This window comes from Macaca nemestrina, chromosome 1 (assembly GCF_043159975.1).
Source record: "Macaca nemestrina isolate mMacNem1 chromosome 1, mMacNem.hap1, whole genome shotgun sequence".
Lineage (NCBI taxonomy): Eukaryota > Metazoa > Chordata > Mammalia > Primates > Cercopithecidae > Macaca > Macaca nemestrina.
Window position 1 is genome coordinate 220,730,222 of NC_092125.1, and position 21,228 is coordinate 220,751,449.

The window sequence follows — 21,228 nt, forward strand, 5'->3', positions numbered from 1 at the left end:
GACTTAGTTTATCAAGGAAATGAGTGTATCACGAGTCTATCATGGAATTGAGATCATCTGACACCTGAAACAATGTTCTCAATCTTCATGAGAACCATCTGTTAAGTTACTTCTCATCATGACAGCCTTAGACTAGGATAAAGGAACTATCGAAATCACCTGTCCTGCCTTCAATTTCGTGGGAGAAAGTGAAGGCCAGGGCCAGAGGGGGACTGATTAGTCTATGGCAGAACAGAAAGCAGAACCAGGGGTCCTGCCCACACATACACACGCTTGGTGTCCCTCACAACCTCCAAATATTGCAGCAACAGGTGGTGGAACCTGCCACATTTCCTTAAACCAGTACTGATTTCTTCTGACACCTGATTTCTGTCCTATATGTCATCAAATTAAAAGAAAAAAACTAAACCCATAAGGACATTTACAAAGAGGAGATGGAATTTGTGAGCTTCTCTCTGTGAAGCAGAGGAGCAGGAGCCACTGGGAGCCTGGCAAGCACACAAGTGCACTTACCATCGGGTCCTGGGGGTCCTACAGGGTGCTACTGCCAGCTGGCTGCTCCGCTTGGTCTAGACAAGAAAGACAGAGGAATGAAACACAAGGAAAGTGAAATGGAAATGATCACAAGAACAGCAGAGGGACAGAACACCACCATGTGCATGAGGAGAAGAAAGGAATACATCAAGATGAGAGACTGAATGCAACAGAAGGAAAACAGCAGTTATCTACTGCATCAAGTTGCTCACATACCAAAATTAATGTTTAACTGTGTACTTAGTTGCTGAGAATAAGACCAATGTAGTGTATTCATTCTTGGGCCTGTACTGTGCCCTTATTCTAAAACTGATGCCCCTACCACTTAATGGATCCATTTTGCTAGAAGCCCCCGAAGTCCCAACGCATAAATCCCTTTACAAGGGAGACACCCAAAGAGCAGAGATGTGAAATAATCTGCCCAATGCCACACGACTACAGTAGCTGTAAAGCCAGAATGAAAACTCAAGGGCCAGGAGCAGTGGGTCACACCTGTAATCCTAGCACTTTGGGAGGCCGAGGCAGGCAGATCACCTGAGGTTAGGAGTTCGAGACCAGCCTGGCCAACATAGTGGGTGAAACCCCATCTCTACTAAAAATACAAAAATTAGCCAGCCATGGTGGAGGGCACCTGTAATCCCAGCTACTTGGGAGGCTGAGGCAGGAGAATCACTTGAACCCCGGAGGTGGAGGTTGCGGTGAGCCAAGATAATGCCACTGCATTCCAGCCTGAATGACAAGAGCAAAACTCCATCTTAAAAAAAAAAAAAAGGAGGCCAGGCATGGTGGCTCACGCCTGTAATCCCAGCACTTTGGGAGGCCGAGGCAGGTGGATCACGAAGTCAGGAGATCAAGACCATCCTGGCTAATGCGGTGAAACCCATTCTCTACTAAAACTACAAAAAACCAGCCAGGTGTGGTGGCGGGTGCCCGCAGTATAGTCCCAGCTACTCGGGAGGCCAAGGCAGGAGAATGGCGTGAACCTGGGAGGTGGAGCTTGCAGTGAGCCAAGATCGCGCCACTGGACTCCAGCCTGGGCAACAGAGTGAGACTCCGTCTAAAACAAACAAACAAACAAACAAAAAACTCAAGGACAAAATGTTAAAAATGATCTTTCTCTTACAGTTAATTCTTAGTATCAATAATGACTTAATATGCATACTTTTTTTTTTCTTTTGAGACAGAGTCTTACTCTGTCTCTCACTCTGTCATCCAGGCTAGAGTGCAATGGCACGATCTCGATTCACTGCAGCCTCGACTTCCTGGGCTCAGGTGCTCCTTCCTGCCTCAGCCTCCTATGTAGCCGAAACTACAGGAATGTGATACCATGCCTGCCTAAATTTTGTTTCTTTTTTGCAGAGACAAGATCTTGCTGTGTTGCCCAGTCTGGTCTCGAACTCTTGGACGCAGCAATCCTCTTGCCTTGGCCTCTCAAAGTGCTGGGATTACAGGTGTAGCCACAGCATCCAGCAGCATACCTTACTTTACAAAGCATTTTACATCCATTATTTCACTGGTTTCAAGGGCAAGTGAAAAAAGTTGCATAAAGACTTGCTTGGCCAGGCACAGTGGCTCATGCCTGTAATCCTAGCACTCTGGGAGGCCAAGGTAGGCAGATTGCTTAAGCTTAGGGGCTCAAGACCAGCCTGGGCAACACTGTGAGACTCCCATATCTATCAAAAAAGAAAAAATTAGCTGTGCATGGTGGTGTATGCCTATGGTGCCAGCTACTTGGGAGGCTGAGGTGGGAGGATCACCTGAGCCCAGAAGGTCAAGGCTGCAGTTAGCCATGATCATGCCACTGCACTCCAGCATGGGCGACAGAGATTGTCTCAAAAACAAAACGAAGACTTAAACTGCATTTATAGTTTTTGTTTTTTTTTTTAAGCAACAAATTGGAACGCTTTTTTTTTTTTTTTAATTTCTATGTTATCTTGTGGCAGAAACAAGTCAATAGCACGGAACCCTGATCTGAACAAGTATGATTCACCACTGAATAGTATCAACAAAACTGGATTTTGTAATGAAATAGCTACCAAAGACATTCAACAGCCATAATGACTATTTTCTAAGACAGCATTATACTGCTGATGCCTGTGATATGAGTTATAAAACCAAAATTGCCTAAAGCATCGCATGCAAAATTTAACCTAGGTCTGGACTATGTTCTACTATCCTAATAAACTGGACAGACACACTAGGAAATTCTAGAGAATAATGTTTCACTTTAAAATGTTCAGGCAGTAGAGAGAATGCAAAATTCTGGGAGGCCTGCTCAAGTTACAAGAAAAATTCATCACAACAGTGAAGGCTCATGCATTTGGTGATTTAAATGAATTAAATTTAAAACTATATGTAACTCTACATGTGCTGCCTCCTCACTGGGGAGCTATGCAACTCTGAAGGATAAAATCAGAATTAAATATCTGTGCACAGAAGCTAGGTCCATCCAATCTTCACTCGGGGAGCTCATCCTCTTACTCAGACACACAGTTGGTTCCAAATCAGACAAGACTCCAACTGGGAGATTTCCACAGCTGTACCATGAATGGTCATCAAGGACACGGGCTTCCCAACAGCACTGATACCAACTCACCAAGGTGGGTTGTGCCTGCTGCCTCCAGTTCCTCTGCCCTCCATCAGTCCTTCATCCTTGCAACTGAACTTCCACCCTCTCTCTACAGGAATCCAATTCCCATGGTTACCACTAATACCATAATTACAAAACCCAATAGTTCTTCAGGCTTTATTTGCCCCAAGTTTCTCCTTCACATTTGACAACTTGGTATTTCTTTCATTCTTAGAATTCCTCCTCCCAGCCTTAAGACACTACCATCTAGAATCTCACCCTTTTGCAGAGTCTTAACCTCTTCTTCCTCCCCCTGGATAAGATGGCCCTTCCTAGGAAACTGAAGACTGGAACCATGCTTTCACACTAGGTTGAAGGAAGGCTTTGATGAAAGCATATGAATAAGTTGAGGGCACAGACCCTAGGCAACAGGGTAAATGTTGAACTCACTATGCTCAAGGCTCAGAGAAGAACCAGAACACTCTGGAGCAAAAAAAGCCTTGAAGGTCATCTGCGTCACCTGCATTTCAGTAAGAATGAGCAATACATTATAATATCCAGCCTCTCAAATTTTTCAAAGTCAAAGGTGTCTTCTGTGACAGCAGGCCAGCTGTGGCACTAGTATCACTTAGGATACATCTGGTTTGGAGAAAAGTTAGAGTTCTCAAAGCAAGTTGAAAAGGCTTAACTGGGAGGAGAAAAGTATAAAGTACATGTGAAATGACTCCTATAAAAGTTTTAAAAATCACAATCTGTAATAGATTGTGTTGGTAAGGAAGGGGAATCGATGGATAATGGCAAAGTTGTTATCTTAAGAATGGCCAAGTGCCGACCAGGCACAGTGGCTCATGCCTGTAATCCCAACACTTTGGGAGGCCGAGGCAGGCAGATCACAAGGTCAGGAGTTCGAGACCAGCCTGACCAACATGGTGAAACCCCATCTCTACTAAAAATACAAAAATTAGCCAGGCTTGGTGGCATGCCTGTAATCCCAGCTACTCAGGAGGCTGAGACAGGATAATCACTTGAACTCAGGAGGCGGAGGCTGCAGTGAGCCTAGATCATGCCACTGCACTCCAGTCAGGGCGACAGAACAAGACTCCATCTCAAAAAAAAAAAAAAAGAACAGCCAAGTGATGCTATGTGTGAGATGGGGAAGGTCGACTGGAATTAGACCTCAGCTCTGCTGCATATGTGCCTAGTAGTTTAACATTCTGCGTTGGGTTGATGACAGGAAGAGAGAAGCTGGAAATGGATACCTAAAACTAAGCTTTCCATAAGGAATTAACAGTTCATTTCAATATTCTTAATGCATGCTTTAATGTAAGAGAATGACTTGGTACTCTGGAAGTCATCAAATGTCATTAACAAAAGAACTGGGAGACTTGGGCAGAAGGACTGATGGGGGCACCAGTGTGCCTCAACCAGAAATGCTTTCAGAAAGGTCAGCAGGTGGGTGGGGGTGGTTATCAGAGGATCACAAGTGGCTGTTACAACTGGTCACGGTGCGATCAGTGGCACAGCAAGCCCCATAGATCTGAAGTAGTAAGATGCTGCAACAGTTAGTTTTTATAAAAGTAACATGCCATGCATTTTCTATAGTTTCCTTTTTCACTTAAAATAACTTTGAAACTTATCTGACAGTAAAAAATTCTGTTAAGCTCCTTTGGCATAATTTCAAGTCTTTTTCTGCAATTAAACTCACCAAGAACTATCTGTAATCCTGGAGGCAAATTATAAAAATAAAACCTCTCTGATTTTAAGTAGCTCATGGTATTAAAACACAACTCTAGGTTTTGCTTCCAACAGAAACAATGGAAAAGTTTTAGATTTTGCAGTTCTGCAGACTGCAGTATAAATTCCTGAAATGCTTGCTTCCCACCGGGGGGCTGCTGCACAGTCTCTGCAGCTGTGGAGGCCGCGGGCTCCCCTAACTCTTCCAAATGTCAGGCTGATGGGAGAACAGCAAAGATCCATCGGAAGGGAGTCGGAGCTTTTATGTTGTTAGAAAAAGGCTTTCAGTGGTTTTGACTGGATAATTCCAAATCTTAAGAAAGGGCTTCCCAAATAAACTACACCAAATTCAAGATAAGAAAGCATTAAGTGTCCTTACCTTCTTTGGAGCCTCAAAAAGTGTTGTGGCATGAACAAAACGATGTGGGAGAATAATTAAATATAAACAAGCTGCTGACCTATTCTACTTTATAATCAATTTCTAGGTTTCCTTCTCATGTTTTTTTAGTAGCCTGAAAAATGTACCTAAAATCTGAAAACCTTAAATAATGAAGAGGCAACTACAAAATAAAGAACCTAATTCAAGTTACGGACTCAGCCCCCTGTGGCTGAAAAAACCAAAGCAGGAGGTGTTGTAGAAGAGGTGTGTTTCCAGTGCCTGGCAACCCTGAAAACCGAGGAGACGGCCACACCCTCGAGAACTTCTTACTCTCAGCTAAGAAGAAAATCATGTTTCCCCCTTTAAAGCCCATGACAAATTTTACAATACTGCATCCTGATGAAGTAACTACAACATCATTTTTAAATATTTTCAAGGAGTAAAAATCTGACATAAATATGCAACAAGATACAATGAAAACACTCAAAATTCATTCTTCACATTTGGTTACAGAAATGCCCATACGAACAATGGCCAAGCCACATGACTAATTAATCAAACCAGGCTATGCTGTACCCACAGAGATAAATTTAAGGAACATCAAGAGGATATACATTCAGATTTTGGCAGGTGGCTCCCAGTGAGACAGTATTGATAAGAGTATGGTATCTCTACCTGCTAGTATTCTCTCAGACGAGCACTTGGTTACATTACACACACACCAAAAAAACACATGAGTTTTCATAAAGAAAATACCAACAGAAGTAAAATTAACAAGATAACTGAAAATGTTTTTATTGGTTGAGATAAAATATAACATTTTAAAATTTTGTAAAATTTGCAGTTTTACAAGTGCTATTTGGAAAAAGCCTCTACTTGGCCTGGATGGCTAAAAGTACTGCTCAAGTGTTGTCTACTGCCTACCCATACGACTCAGGAAAACCATTCAAGAAAAAACCACGATCCCCAGTAACATCAAACCCACAACGGACACACAGTTAAAAAGACTTTAAAGGGATTAAAAATACAACAGATACTATTAAATAGCCATAAATGCTCAGCATTCAAATTACCCCTGTTAACCTTCTGGTAGACATCTTTCAACTGTATGCAACACATCACTTCAAACAAAAAAATTAATGTTTCCTCTTTCCAAACAGTCACATACCCCATATTCTTTTTTTCCTGTTCACTGCACTTGATTATTATACCCATCATTATTTAAATCAAATATCTAATTTAAACAATCATGTTGAGTGCCTGCCGGTATTAACCTAAGGGTGGATGTCTGGGCAGTTGGCTGGGATAATCATTCTTTATTTCCGCTTTATATTTTACTTCTCTTAAAAATGCAAAGACTAAGCAACGGCATTTGAATATGCCACATTTTAGCAGAGGTTTATAAAAACAAGAGCATTTACAGAGGTATTAAGCTACCTAATCACTCGGCCTACCATGAAATGAGGCACTTTTATTCCAGCACAGGTTTTCAGACTCAGCCCCACTGTAGCTGATCAACCAGATCCCACCGCTGTGGAAGATCTCAACTGCACCCAGCCACCTCCCGCCGGCAGCTGAGCCTCTATCAGCACTTACGGACCGACACACCATCCACATAATCGCTCCAAGGAAAAAGACCTGGGACCTCTTCAGGCTTCTGCATGCACACTGGCTGGCACAAACTGTTCCCCTCTGGTAAACTCAGAGCTGCCAAGGCTGTCCTTCAGATTGAAGAGCAGGATGAAACTAAAACATACTCTCCACATAAACTCTTTTAAATCACAAGTTACATTTAAATTCAAATCTAGATTTTTTTTTTTTTTTGGAGACAGAGTCTTGCTCTGTCACTCAGGCTGGGGTGCAGCGGTGCAATCTCAGCTCACTGCAACCTCTGCCTCCCGGGCTCAGGCGATTCTCCTGCCTCAGCCTCCCAAGATGCTAGGATTACAGGCATGAGCCACCATGGCCCAGCTAATTTTGTATTTTTAATAGAGCGGGTTTCACCATGTTGGTCAGGAGTTTGCTGACCCCAGGTGATCTGCCCACCTGGACCTCCCAAAGTGCTGGGATTATAGACGTGAGCCACCACACCCAGCTTAAATCCAGATTTTTAAAATAGATCTCCACCTAAATACAAAATTCTACTAGCCTATTCAGCAACGTGTATCTCATTCTCAGATGTGCTAGCTATTCAGGCTATATCAGACTACTATTCAAATTTAGCCCAAACTTATTATTCTTGATAGATTTTTTAAAAATTTCTTGAGTACTTTGTAAAGTTTCTGGAATTATGGTAAAGAAGTATTCTGATAATTTTCTTTGGCTGCTTATTAGCTATACAACACTTATGAGCTAAAGGGAATACAAATATGTATTACTACAAAGATGTCTATAATGAAATAATTTAAAATTGGTGTTACATACCTGTTTAACTTTGCAAAAAACAGGCCCCTCTGCAGAAACGCCCTACTAATGTTAACAAGAAGCAAATTTTGAGTGGAAAAGATCTTCCAGAGAATCTGTATTTCATTAAAAATAGAGAAAAAAGAAGGGAGGGACAGTGAAAGCAGCAAGGAGTCAGGAGAGAAAGAGAAGGAGAAGAGAGGGAGGAGGGGAGGATGAAAAGTACTATCCACCCAGGTAAAGCCGGGAAGCCTGAGGAGCGCATGCTGTGGACCTGGCCTTGCTAACAGGCTCTGGCACTGAGAATGGAGCCTTTCAGAAGCACACAATCTTCCCTGGTGCTGGTCTCCAAGGATTATCCCACATTGTCCCCGAGCTGATGCTTTTCTATTTTTTGCCAATATAGGCGTAAAATAATGCCCACAGGGAACAAATTGAGCCTGGGAGGAAGGCTCACAGAGGACCACGGCCTGAATCAGACTTGAGTCCTTCCTAGACCAGTATCCATGGCTGGTGGAAAGAGTCTCTCAACCTACACACTCATTTCACCTGCTCCCAGCAGGTTCCTGTGTCTCCAAGGTTACCCGTGCTCCCTGCAAAGAGCTGACCCTAACTGAGGTGAGACAGTGGCTAGGCTCTTGTCCCCTTCCCCAGTGTGGTGGTGGCACTCAGAATAAAGTAGGTCCTCAAGATAAGTTTGGTCTTCAAAAACAGAAACCCATAAAAGTGAAATAGCATGAAATGCTGCTCCGCAGCCCTTGGACCATGACTTGCTTAACGAGAAATAATCCCATTCGAAGCAAATGGGAACCAGCTCTAATATATACTGGTAATACCGATCTGATACTGTCGTCAAAGAGAAGTAAATGAGGTAATGCACAAAACGAATGCCACATAGTGCCTGGCACAGACTCAATAAATGGAATCGATTGTAAGGAGTATCCACAGATTCTACTAAACAAATCACAGAAAGTGCACGCCTACAAATCTAAATTGTCGGCATATGTTCCTTCATATGAAGACAATGGCATTCTGCTTCCACTAACAAATCCTAATTCATCCATTTGTTTTGTTCATTTGTTCTCCACTGATTCACATGATCCCACCCAGGTATTATTATAAAAATGTACAAGTCCAATGAGGACAGAAGTTTGAGAGAATTCTGTCACTCACTCACTCACTCATGTCCACATCAGTATATATTAATGCTCTAACAGTGTAAGCTGTGAGTGTATTTCGTTTTTAAAGTCTGTAACCTACTGATTGTATTGCTTTAACTGTCTCTGCTTGAGTCTGAAAAGTGAACATACAGGTTCACTGTGGTGGTTCTTAATCTTTCGGAAAGGAGACTTCAGACCCCTCTGAGTATCAAGTAACACCTAAGGCCCTTCTCCCCAGACATTCACAAATGGACGTAAACACAACATTTGGTAGACAACATCGGGGGTCAGGGACTCCTGTGTTATTACAAAGTTAAGCTGTGAGTTTGTACAAGCATTGTGTATTAATAGAAGGAATGTACCTGTGTGATCCCTGAAAAAGAACTCCAACTCTTCAGAATACCCAGTCAAGATGCTGCTCAGATCATCAGGGCATTTCTTGCCAGAAAACTGATTATCATCAAATTAATTAGCACCTTCTAAGAAAATGGTTATTTCACCCATTTGGTTTTTTTCTGATTTCACCCCCAGAAAGACTATTTAAAAAATCTGGCATATACAGTCCTGAAACTTCTCCCACACAATTACTTTCAGGGCTGTCTGATAATTTAATACCTAAGAAAATGTTAAGAAAAATTCATTCACATAAAATCCTCTTATAACTGTCATGAGTGCTTTGGACCACAGAAAGGTAAGACAAGCAAACAGTGAGATATGTTTGCTTCTGCCCAGGCAAATGGAACAAAATATATTCCAAGAGTTACCTAATGCACCAACCTATGTCACCACAGGTGTCCTCGTTTGGGTAACAGTGAAACAAGACAGCTTTTAAGAGACAAGCAGGTTTCTTGCACATAAAGAATTCCTTAATGCCACGATGTATCTAGTTGCGGATCCAAAGAGGCCCTTTACTCTTATCTAATTTGAAATCAACTGAATTCACTCCACGATCCGAAAGGAAAAAGTACGGATTTTAAGAGAACATGTTACACAAGATGGCAAAACTGTTCATTTTTTTGTTTTAGAAGTGTGCCAACCGGCCAGAGAACGGCAGTTACCACGGAATGAATTTTGCTGGTGCCCACCATTACAATGGGACGAACCAAAGGTCAGTGTGCCAGGAATATTCCTGTAACGTTCTCGCTTAATGCTCACAGCAACCCTGTAGGGTAGGTAGCTCATATTCCCGTTTTATAGACAGGCAAATTAAAGACCCAAACATGGGGAGTAACCCACCTGAAGTCACAATGCTATTAACTGGTGGAGCTGGTGCTTGAATCTGGTCTCTTAATTCCAAGGCTATGATGGTGTATCACAATAAATTCTGCATACTGCACATCTCCTAACACTCAAGGTATACCCGGTATACCTGGGTCAGCAATTTTTCCCCTTTTCCCTCCACCCAACATACACGCACACTTCTGGCTCATTTTAAACAAGCTATCCATTTTCAAAGTACTGATCAATCTGCATCTAATGCAAAAGCAACAGTGAAGGCCAAGCAGTATATTCCCACCCACTAAAAAAAAATTTTAGGTAGGTTTTTTTTTTCTTTAATGTGCTTAACATAGAAACTGAAGAGTAGGGGGAAGCACAAGAATAATTCGCTATGAAAACAAAGTTCACCAATTCCATGTCTTTTTGACAATCACCCATGAGATTTATAAGACCCTGTCTTTAAAACTTAAAAGGATCAGACAGAAATTCAAGTATCACTTTTTTTTGATTTAGTATTTTCTGCACTCTACTACAACCCCAAATTTTATCTTGGCATACAGACAGTAATTTACATTCTCTTCTATCCTGAATTCCTGGATTTATAGTAACTAAAAATAGATATTATGCTTACCAAAGTTGATCTTGTTATCAAACACGCCCATGACCCATCTAACAAGGGAAGGACACTGTGGATCACACCTTCAGCAATTAACAAAATTCCTAAAATCAAGTAGATTTGGAATCTTCAACCCCTGGTCCAAAAGTCCAAGATTGAGACTACTGACAACATATGATATTTATTATTATTATTACTTTTTACTTATTTTCTTGGATATCAGAGGGAAATTGTAATTTCAACATTAGCGCTAATCCTACAAAAATTACAGTCCATCGTGTGTAAATAGTCTAGGAGATTGTTCCACGTGTAAAAGATCAAAACTACAACTATTATCATCATGGTGCTGCTCACAGCGTAAACCTGCCATAGAAGGTTAGAAGACTTAGGACCCAGCTATTACCAACATTAACATCCTCACAGCAAAAGTACCAAGGCAAGAGGTGGACAGCAGGAACCCTCATTTCTCACAGGCTCTTAGACATTCTGCTTATGGCCAGTAATCTCTTTATTCCAGAGAAGCAGGCTCTGATAATCCCATACATGAAAGACGAAAATGTAGTCAACAGAACCAGAAAGGCATATCCTACATCTCAAACTGGCAAGAGAATGAGAACTGAACCTGAGAGGCCAAATGGTAAAAAGAATAACAAAAGGCTCAGAAATTGCATTGTTGCCCATTCTGAATGGCAGTGCAACTTCAAACATTGCACATATTCCGTTTTGGGGTTCTAAACATCGGTGAACAAACCAGTTTGCCTTCATTTTTGTGGCATGTGGTGTCTCAGGAAATCTACAAAAGACTGCCCCAAGAGGTAGGATTATAAATACAAGAAAAAAGATTGTTTATCGCTGTAGTTTTAATTTAAAAAAAAAAAAAAGAGTGCAGGCGAATTTTAGCCTAAGCAATGCTGTATTAGTTTTCTTTTTAACTGGTCAATCCTTTGCTACTGTCCATAACTGGTAACAGACAGCTAATTCATTGAGAGTGCAATTAGTTTTTCATCTTTCAGACATTGATTAAACCAATAAGAACATATAAAACTGAAAGTTATCTAAGTATCAAACTAGCAGTATTTTAGATGTTATATTCTTATCTTATAAACTGTGTTATTTTTTATACCACACAAATTATCTTATTCATTAGAATAAATCTCTTGCCTCTGAAACTATTCAAATATTCTCATATTAAAAATAAAAATGGTATGTACTTTTAATATATAAGCATCTAAAATAACTACACATTGACTAGATTATTAAAACTTTCATCAAAATATTTTTAAATTTCAGGATCATGGCCACAGAAGCAGGAAATAGCAAGCAGCTACAATAAATGCTCCAGAACACTGAGAATTTTCTAGTCTCTTACCCAGAATCCCTCAGAATACTAAACACGCACCAAGTTTTAACCTTTTAAACAAAGTTACCTTCTCCTGTTTTTCAAATAACAGGTTAGAATAGAAAGAAAAATGCTAAAGAACTTTGAAAAATGAAAGTATAGATTACAAACTGCAGTTCTGCCTTGCCTACAGTATGTTTGGGGGGTTGGGGAGGTGTTAACTACTTACTACGTCTTTTTTTTTTTGAGACAAAGTCTCACTCTGTCGCCCAGGCTGGAGTGCAGTGGTGCAATCTCAGCTCACGGCAACCTCCGCCTCCCGAGTTCAAGCGATTCTCGTGCCTCAGCCTCCAGAGTAGCTAGGATTACAGGTACCAGCCACCACCACGCCCAGCTAATTTTTGTATTTTTAGTAGAGACGGGGTTTCACCATGTTGTCCAGGATGTTCTCTTACTCCTGACCTCAGGTGATCCACCCACCTCCGCCTCCCAAAGTGCTGGGATTACAGGTGTGAGCCACCGCACCTGGCCACTACTTACGAAGTCTTTAAGGAACAATCGAATAAAGTACTCTCAGTAAAAGTTCCAAGTAGAAAAAGCCATATTACGTTTGGCTACAAACTCAAGCAGCTTTAAAATTTTTATTTATTTTTATTTTTATTTTTATTTTTTTGAGACGGAGTCTCGCTCTGTAGCCCAGGCTGGAGTGCAGTGGCCGGATCTCAGCTCACTGCAAGCTCCGCCTCCCGGGTTCACGCCATTCTCCTGCCTCAGCCTCCCGAGTAGCTGGGACTACAGGCGCCGCCACCTCGCCCGGCTAGTTTTTTTTTTTGTATTTTTTTTAAAGTAGAGACGGGGTTTCACCGTGTCAGCCAGGATGGTCTCGATCTCCTGACCTTGTGATCCGCCCGTCTCGGCCTCCCAAAGTGCTGGGATTACAGGCTTGAGCCACCGCGCCCGGCCAAATTTTATATAGACACACATATTCTAAGAATCTATTGTGTGATAAAGACAATGAGGAAATCAACGTGTGCCCCTTCTTAGGAAAATTCAGGAGTCCACACGGATAGGTTATAGGGTGACTGTTTTCACCTTCTGGTCTCCTTTAATGGTTCTCCTCTGGAATGAGTCAAGCAGCTAGAACAGGAAAGCTTTATCAGCAAACAAAACCTCTGAAGAAGGTACTGCTTCAAATAGTTCATGTGCATTTCTCTTAAATGAAAAAGTAAAAAATAAAAAAAAAAATTCTACCCCCCTCTGCAAATAAACATTTTGGCAAAACAAATAAACAAAATATCACCACCCAAAACTGAAAAACAAGCAGGATATAACTCAATTATATCCACAAACAAATCAGAATTGCACTTACAGTTTCTGTAATTAATCTTTAGAGTACACGTTAATTAAAGCGTGTTCATCATCTGTAACATTCAACTTAAGAAAACTTTAAAATGTGTATTTTTATTGGTGGAACAGTCAGACTGTTAAGCCAGTCTCAATACAAGGCCAGTGCTGCAGAGCTGGAAGCTGAAGCTTCTCATCAATAAGACAAAATGAAAGAGCTCTAGAATCCTTGACTCTGCACTGCAGAGGGAGTTGGGCAAAAGCAATGTCTCACTGTGCTCTTTTGGTTTCAAAACTAATGCCAAAATAACATAAAACCCAAGAGAAAGAAAATATTCATTAGAAACTTAAACCAACAAATATGTCATTTAAAAAATACCTGATAGACAACAGCTGGAAAGGGGTGAAAATGCAATCTGTGTTTTAAAAAACTGTTTATTTGGGATGCTCAAAATACAATATACCTATGCAATCCATAAATCTCCAAAGCAAAAACAGCTGAAGGTGTCGTCATGACTGGGCTTTCCTACACCAAACACTTCACTTAACCATAGTCTTGGTATTTAGGATTAAAGTGGGCACTTCTTACAGTGAGCAGTGAAAATACACCCTGGCCAGTTAGTAAAGCAAATAAAACATGGCAACTTACACAGTATAACTGTCCTACTTACAAACGTTATGCATAAAAACTGGATTTAGAGAGACAGAGCCTTTTATTTAGGACCTTGTGTGAACTTGGCCGAAGTATGAAGCCCCACGGAGCATCGGTTTCCTCTTCTACAAATGAGGATACGGATCTTAACTTTGCAGGGTTATTGGGAGGATTAGCTATGGTATACACAGGGCAACCAGCACAATACTAGAAACAAGTGTAATTGCTGTCATTGTCATCATCAATAGAAATGAGTGATTCACAGCATAATGACATGATGTGCAAATAAGTGTCAAGTCATGACATATGTCCATATCAAAATACACTGTAATAAATGAATTCAGCCAAGAACTCTTGTATGAAAACTGGTTTAATCTGAGTGGCAAAAAAAAAAAAACAAAAAAAAAAAACAGCTACTTTCAGTATTTCTCTTTTCCACTTAGAGAAACAATAGCATTTTCAAGTAACTTTTGCTTCTCCAGGTCATTCAGCTCCTCTAAACTATTTCAACCAAATTATGAACACTAATGAAACACTCTGAGCCAGATGGATGGCCAAAATAAAACTTTAGGCCTGTACTTGGCAGCACGTGAAATATAAACAAGCCATCTGAATGCCAACAAAGTACCACGCCAGTCCACCTGAAACTTCAACTTCAGTTCTCCATACAACCTTTAACTAAAAGAAATGTCTATTTTTAACCTCGACAATGGTGTTCTTGGGATATTTATCCAATTTCTCAATTCTTTTTTGAGAAGGAGTCTCTCTCTGTCGCCTGGGCTGCAGTGCAGTGGAGCGATCTCAGCTCACTGCAAGCTCCGCCTCCTGGGTTCATGCCCTTCTCCTGCCTCAGCCTCCCAAGTAGCTGGGACTACAGGGGCCCGCCACCATGCTTGGCTCATTTTTTTGTTTTTTGTTTTTTTTTAGTAGAGATGGGGTTTCACCATGTTAGCCAGGATCGTCTTGATCTCCTGACCTTGTGATCCACCCGCCTCGGCCCCCCAAAGTGCTGGGATTACAGGCATGAGCCACCGCGCCCGGCCTCCAATTCCTCAATTCTTTAGAGGCAACTTTAAATACAAAGCTACGCCGTGTGCATGCCTGTAATACCAACTATTAGGGAGGCTAAGGTAGGAAGACAGCTTGAGCTCAGGGGTTCGAGTCCAACCTGAGCAACACAGAAAGACTGTCTCTACAAAATAAATAAATAAACTTTAAAAGTTATTTTATTTAAAAATAAAGTAACTACACCCTCCTCTCTATAATGCTCCCACGAACATTAAGTTTCAATATCGTAACAGCTATCTGTAAACTGGAACATGAAATTGCCTAGGGAAAAAAAAAACACTTCAAGAGTTTAAAAAAAAATAAAAATTCATCATTTGGAAAAATAACCTAGTGTTCATATTTAAGGAAAACACAGGAAACTGAGTTTTTTACTTTCAAATTATAAGTGGATTTGTTAAAATCAACTAAACTATTTTGAACCAACTATAAGGGTCTTGTTACCTCTTTTATATTGTTTAGAAAATTTAATCATAATCAAACCTTTTTTCTGTATTAGGCAAGTCTCACCTTCCAATTTACATATGGACAAGAGAACCAAAATAACAATCTAAAAATAGGGCACAGCATGGTTCCCAATACACTCAATTATGATATTTAAAACTTTTAAATCATGGATGTTAGGATTTTTGCAAATTCACCCACTAAAATACAGTTGAAAAATTTGCAAAATGCTTTGAAAAATTTAAGTTAATCCACATAATTTCCCTGTAAACAAGGATAGACATAAGAATCAAAGGCACGAAACGAAAATACTGACCAACATTTTCATCTAAATTTGGAGCAATTTAGTAGCAGCAGCAGAACTGCAATTTTTTTTTACAATTCCCTAACTCCTACTGTTGAAAAAGTACTAATTAAAACCATACTGAGCTCTTAAAAACAGACCACCACAACAGCAGCAGAGAGTTCATCCTGGCATACAACCACTAGAGATGGAACATTCAATGCTCAGCAAAAGGCACCCTCAGCTAGGAGGCAGCCAGAAAGCTACAGCAGAGACAGGCTCCTCTAAGACTGACCAACCCGGAAACAGCTCATTTGTGTCTAATGCCACAAGCTTGCCAGCATAAAGCCGGACACAGGAACACACTGCCATGTCCAAGCACTCCACATCCTGCTCCAGCACCTGCAAACAGGAACTACAGGCCAGTGCCCTGTAAGTCAGCGGGCACAGAACCTGCCCACCAGGCACCCAGTAAGCATAGGGCCCATCTATCATCATCCTCAGACACCAGAGTCAGGCCTCTGTCATTCAGCTTGGAGCCTGAAACACAGCTGCTGGCTGCTACGAAAGGTTAGGAGATCAAACTCCACGGAAGCCCGTCCACTCTCTGTGTTTATTAAATGTATTCTCTAATTTCAACTTTAAATGGAACCAATGTTGTCACTTCTGTAGTTGTCAACTGCATGTAGAAGTGGACAAAAAGCTCCATATCATATAGAAGAAAAGGCATGGGAAACCTGGTTCAAATTCCAACTGTGACACTCATTGGTAGGGCGATCTTGGACAAGTTATCCAATTTTGCAAAGTGTCCATTTCCTTCTCTCCCACATCAACCAGAACACCCACTAAGTCTGACCTGCGCATGGCTGTCATGAAACAGACTGGAGACTCTGCACTGGAGGAGGATGGTGCCTGCTGTAGTCATCTCTCTCATCTCCCCCAACAACCAACCCAGCCACTTGGTGCGGCACCAAAGGGCCAGTATATGTCCATTTGCAGAACTGAGTTTCATAATCTAAAAATACTCATGTAGGCTTCTACGTGAGTAGAACTACTAAAAGAACTGGGTCCCTCTTCCCGGAGCCCTCAGCCCCTAGAACGTCTGTGTCATTTATGTCACAACCTCAGAATGGTCACCCCTGACCTCCCACCTACAGTCAGGCCATACCTCCCCCACCCACCCTACAAAACACTATTGACAAGGTTTACCTACTTCATCTGTTGGCCTGTACTCCCCACTCTCCAGAATGTGATTCCATGTGAACAGGGACCCTTGTCATTTTAGTTCTTTGCTGAAACTCCAGCACCCAGAATAGTGCCTGACACAGACACAAGGAATACTTGTTAAATAACAGAGAGGAAGACCATCCAGACAGTTACAACTTCTCAGGCCCCAAGGTTCCTCCTGACGTCCTTCTCCTTCCTCTCTCTGTTCTGAAATGTCCCCATCCTGCCACCCTTTCTACATAAAGGCTCCCTGGCCAGCCCAGCTCAGCATCCCTTTTTCCTTCTCTTAGGGAGGGCCAATAGTCCTTACTGCCTATACAATCCGTGTTGCACTTTTTTTTAGACTACCTTAGACTGAGTTATCTTTGCATGTGGCTCTCTTACCTCCCTATATTTTAAGTTTCTAAAGACTTGTTATTTAGCACCTTTACAGAAGAATTTCAAATATACACAATTTCAAAAAACTTGAGTGTTCTTCACAGTACCAAGATTTTTAATTTAAATTCTGATCGTAGAGACAGATAAAATATTACTTTGCTAAGCTGATTATAATAACTGTTCTGTGGTGACTAAACGTCGCTGAGATAAATACTTATAAACTAGTTGATATTCTCAGGTACTACTTACGGTTTTTAGGAAGGACTATCTGAACCTACTAAGTGACCTTAAGGAACTTGTTCTTTATAATTCATTACTGATTTTGTTATAAACCTTCTGTCTTCTTCTCTGTCCAGCTTTCAGGTATAAAACTTCTTGCTGCTATAAATATACACTCTTCTCTCTCAATCTGCTGTGAACAGCGAGGTCAATAGGTTAGAACCTAGGCCTAAAACAAGGGTGAATCAGCACAGAATAGGGCTGTGACGTAGGAAGGAAGAGGGAAAGAAGAGACCCAGTGCTTATTTTGAGCTTACACAGGTGCTCCATAAATCCCCATTGATTAAATGAGTCACCAACTCAGTCGTTCCTCCGCAAGTAGCAGGGAAGTAAACGCCAGCCATGTTGGGAGAGTTGGTACTTACAGTTCCCAAGAGCCCACAGCCTCACAGAGCATGCTTCTATTATATCACTTGCTCTTGACAACTTTGTGAGGTTAGGTGGCACAACCATCATCGATATGATGATATTCCTTTTTCAGGCTACGGAAACTTCATCTCAGAAAGGTGACATGAGTTGTCCAAAGTCGCACACCTGGTAAATGCCCAGGCATCCCGTCTTTTTCATTCCTTCCACCAAGCCCATTTGTAGAAAGCCACTGTTGTTTCTCCAGGTAAAAGAATTTCAGGTAAGGCTCTTATGTAACTGATAGAGCAAACACTGCTATTATAATCTACACTCTGGAAGAGCATTTGCCAACAGTCACTGCTTACTGCTAACAAGCAAATTCAATTTCTCATTTGTCTCCAAAACAAACAGGGGACAGAGATCAAGAAGATGAGAAATACTTCTAAATTTGGCTGTTTCAATGCTATTTTATAATTGTAATTTTTCTGTGGTTCACATTAAAATAGCCTGAAACACCGGACACTAAAAACTCTCCTTGCTCTCTACCTGAAAGCTTAATCTATTCCATCTAAGGAACTTATTTTTCATTGCATAGAGGCTGCTCAGATGTGTAAAAAGTGAAGAAGCTCAATTACAAAACTGGGAATCCAAATTAAACTCCAGTTTAAAATGCCTGATGTATATCCATCTTTGGCCCATGGTAAAATTGCAGGCTCCACGGTCGGAGCCAATATGAACTGTGTTCTCACCGCACTGCATTCTTTTCCTTTCTAAAACATTTGTGTGAGTCCTTGTCAATCAATTAATATTTACTGAGGGCCTACTACATGCCAACCATCTAGGCGCTGATCAGCTATTTACTGATTTAATGTTTGTCTTCCCCACTAGACTACAGGCGCCATGAGAAGAGTTACCACTCACTGCTTTTTCCCTCATCACCGTGTGCTACAACCCAGCAGAGAGCCTAACACACAGCAGGGGCTCAATAAACATTAGATGAATGAATGAATATGGGGAGGGGAGGGGAGGAGAAAGGAGATGTGAGGAGGGGAGAGAGGAGAGGCCACTCCTTTGTATGTAAAGAAACCAGGGCTTTGCTCTGCCCAAACACGCCTTATGATCCACCAGCGATCTGATGAATTCTGAAAGGCACCACATGCAATGCACAGCTGTAAGTACAGCAGCTGTCATGCAAAGGAGCTGAAGTCCAGAACTATGAAGAATTCAGCCCTTTGTTTTTCTCTCTGTCTCATAATGAAAATGAAGTCAAGCCCACTGTCAATCTACCTGTCGGCTCTATGTATTCAACATGCGGCTTTCAGCAATACTAAGTTAACATTGCCTCTGAATGACATTTATGTTGATTCGCTCTCTGACATCACTGCCTGAAAAGATACTACTTAAATGTTTGAGGTCACACATAAGACCTAAATAGAACTGAGTTAATACTTAAAAAAAAAAAAAAAAAAAAGACTCCATTTCAGGTCTTTGAAAGCTATAAATTGGTTTTAACTGAGTATTTAATTTAAAAGTAAAAAAGGTTTGACTCATTATTTAAACTGTCCAAAGCTTAAGTCTTAGAGAGCAAACAGATCTCTTTACCAGCAAGCTGTTAAACACAGACTGTAAGTTCCAAGAGAGAGCTTTGCAAAAGCATAAGTCTTTTAATTAATTGAAACCTAGGATTCTGAGTTATAGGCTGCCCAGAGTAGTACAAAATAATAGGATAATAATAAATATGAACTATTTAAGTCAATACGAAACACCAACAGTCTACCCAGGTATAAAAATGCAGATATCAAGTTCATATATCACTAATAAAACAGAAAGTATATGTTCAAGTTTTTCCCCAAATCCGACTAAGAGAAAAATAAACAGATAAAAAAGCAAAAGAGTAATGACATATGTTCTAAACATGCACACCAAAGTATGCCAAACAGAGAAAAGCGTTAAAGTAAGGTTGCTATTAAACTACAAATCTATTTAAGTATAGGAGTTAGTTATGATTAGTGGCACAGTAAAGAGAGTCCTGTCCTCCCCATCTCCAGCCCCCTACAAATAACAACTTACCTGGAAGGCTGGTAACATTAGTTGTAAACAAAAGGAATACTAAATAAAGGAACAAGTTGAATTACATAAAAAGTTATCACTGCAAACAACTAAGCACTAAGCCCAATATTAACAAAATCCCAGAACTCAGTTAAAAGTTTAAAAAAAAAAAAAAAAAAAAAAAACCTGGGAATTTTCTAGACTCTGATCATCTGATTCAGGATCAAAAGCATTGAACGCTCTAAAGCAGTGACTAAATCACATTCAATAAATAGACAATGCATATTCAGTAAAAGGCCTACTAACTGTCTCACGGGGAAATTAATTGTATTTCCATTTTGTGGTGATACACAAAGCATACATACTTGAAAAATCAGAACAGACTTCTTGCCTACATTCCTTAAAGTCGATTTTAACATTTTCCTAAATCGAGTTTACGACATGATTTTATTTACAGTATGACTTCCACAACTCGCTTTGCAATGTTCTGGGTAAAGAATAGACTCGTTCGTTCAGATGACTAAAAAAATCTACTTAACACCTCAGGCGAGCAAAAAAAAAAAAAAAAAAAAACCCACAAATCTGTATTTGTATCAATAAGAAACTATCATACTGTGCTTTGGCATATTTTCAAACTGGGAATCTATGAACGATTCCTGAATTCACATTAAAATTCTTCATTAAAAAAAAAAATTCCCAACGTGTCAGTATGCCAGCTGGAAATATGATACAGCCAACCAAACTATTTTCCTACCCAGAAACTATCCCCTTCCTTTTTAAGCGTGACTACACTTTTACCTTTTGTTCGAAATCATCAGAAGTCGTAAAACTATGAGAATTGAGCCAAAACGACAAAACCACACGCTCTCTAACTTCCACATCCCCCTGGGCATCCTTTCGGAAGCCCACCGCGCCCGCTGTCTCCCTGCCCTCCCCGCCGCCTCCTGTCTCTGTCTCTCTCTGTCTCTGCCTCCCCCACTCCCCCACCCCGACTCCGCCGCCGACGCGGCCCGCGTCCTGCGCGGCGGGCCCGAGTCTGCGGAGCCGGGGCTGTCACGCCAGCCGCGAAAGGACTACAGCGCCCGCCGTGAGCGCAACTGCGGAGCGCGGCTCGGGGTGCCAGCGGGAGAATGTCCGGCCCCGAAGCGGCGTCCGCGCACTTTCCGCCGCCCGGGAGCTAAGTCACAAGTTAGGAAACAGCCGGAGC

At 41.1% G+C, this 21,228-nt stretch overlaps 1 protein-coding gene across 7 annotated transcripts in view; it reads right to left on the reverse strand.

Moving 5' to 3' along the window:
• LOC105473203 (PR/SET domain 2) overlaps nt 1-21,228 on the reverse strand; it is a 128,944-nt gene that overhangs the window by 54,766 nt on the left and 52,950 nt on the right. The gene's annotated exons all lie outside the window — the stretch shown is intronic.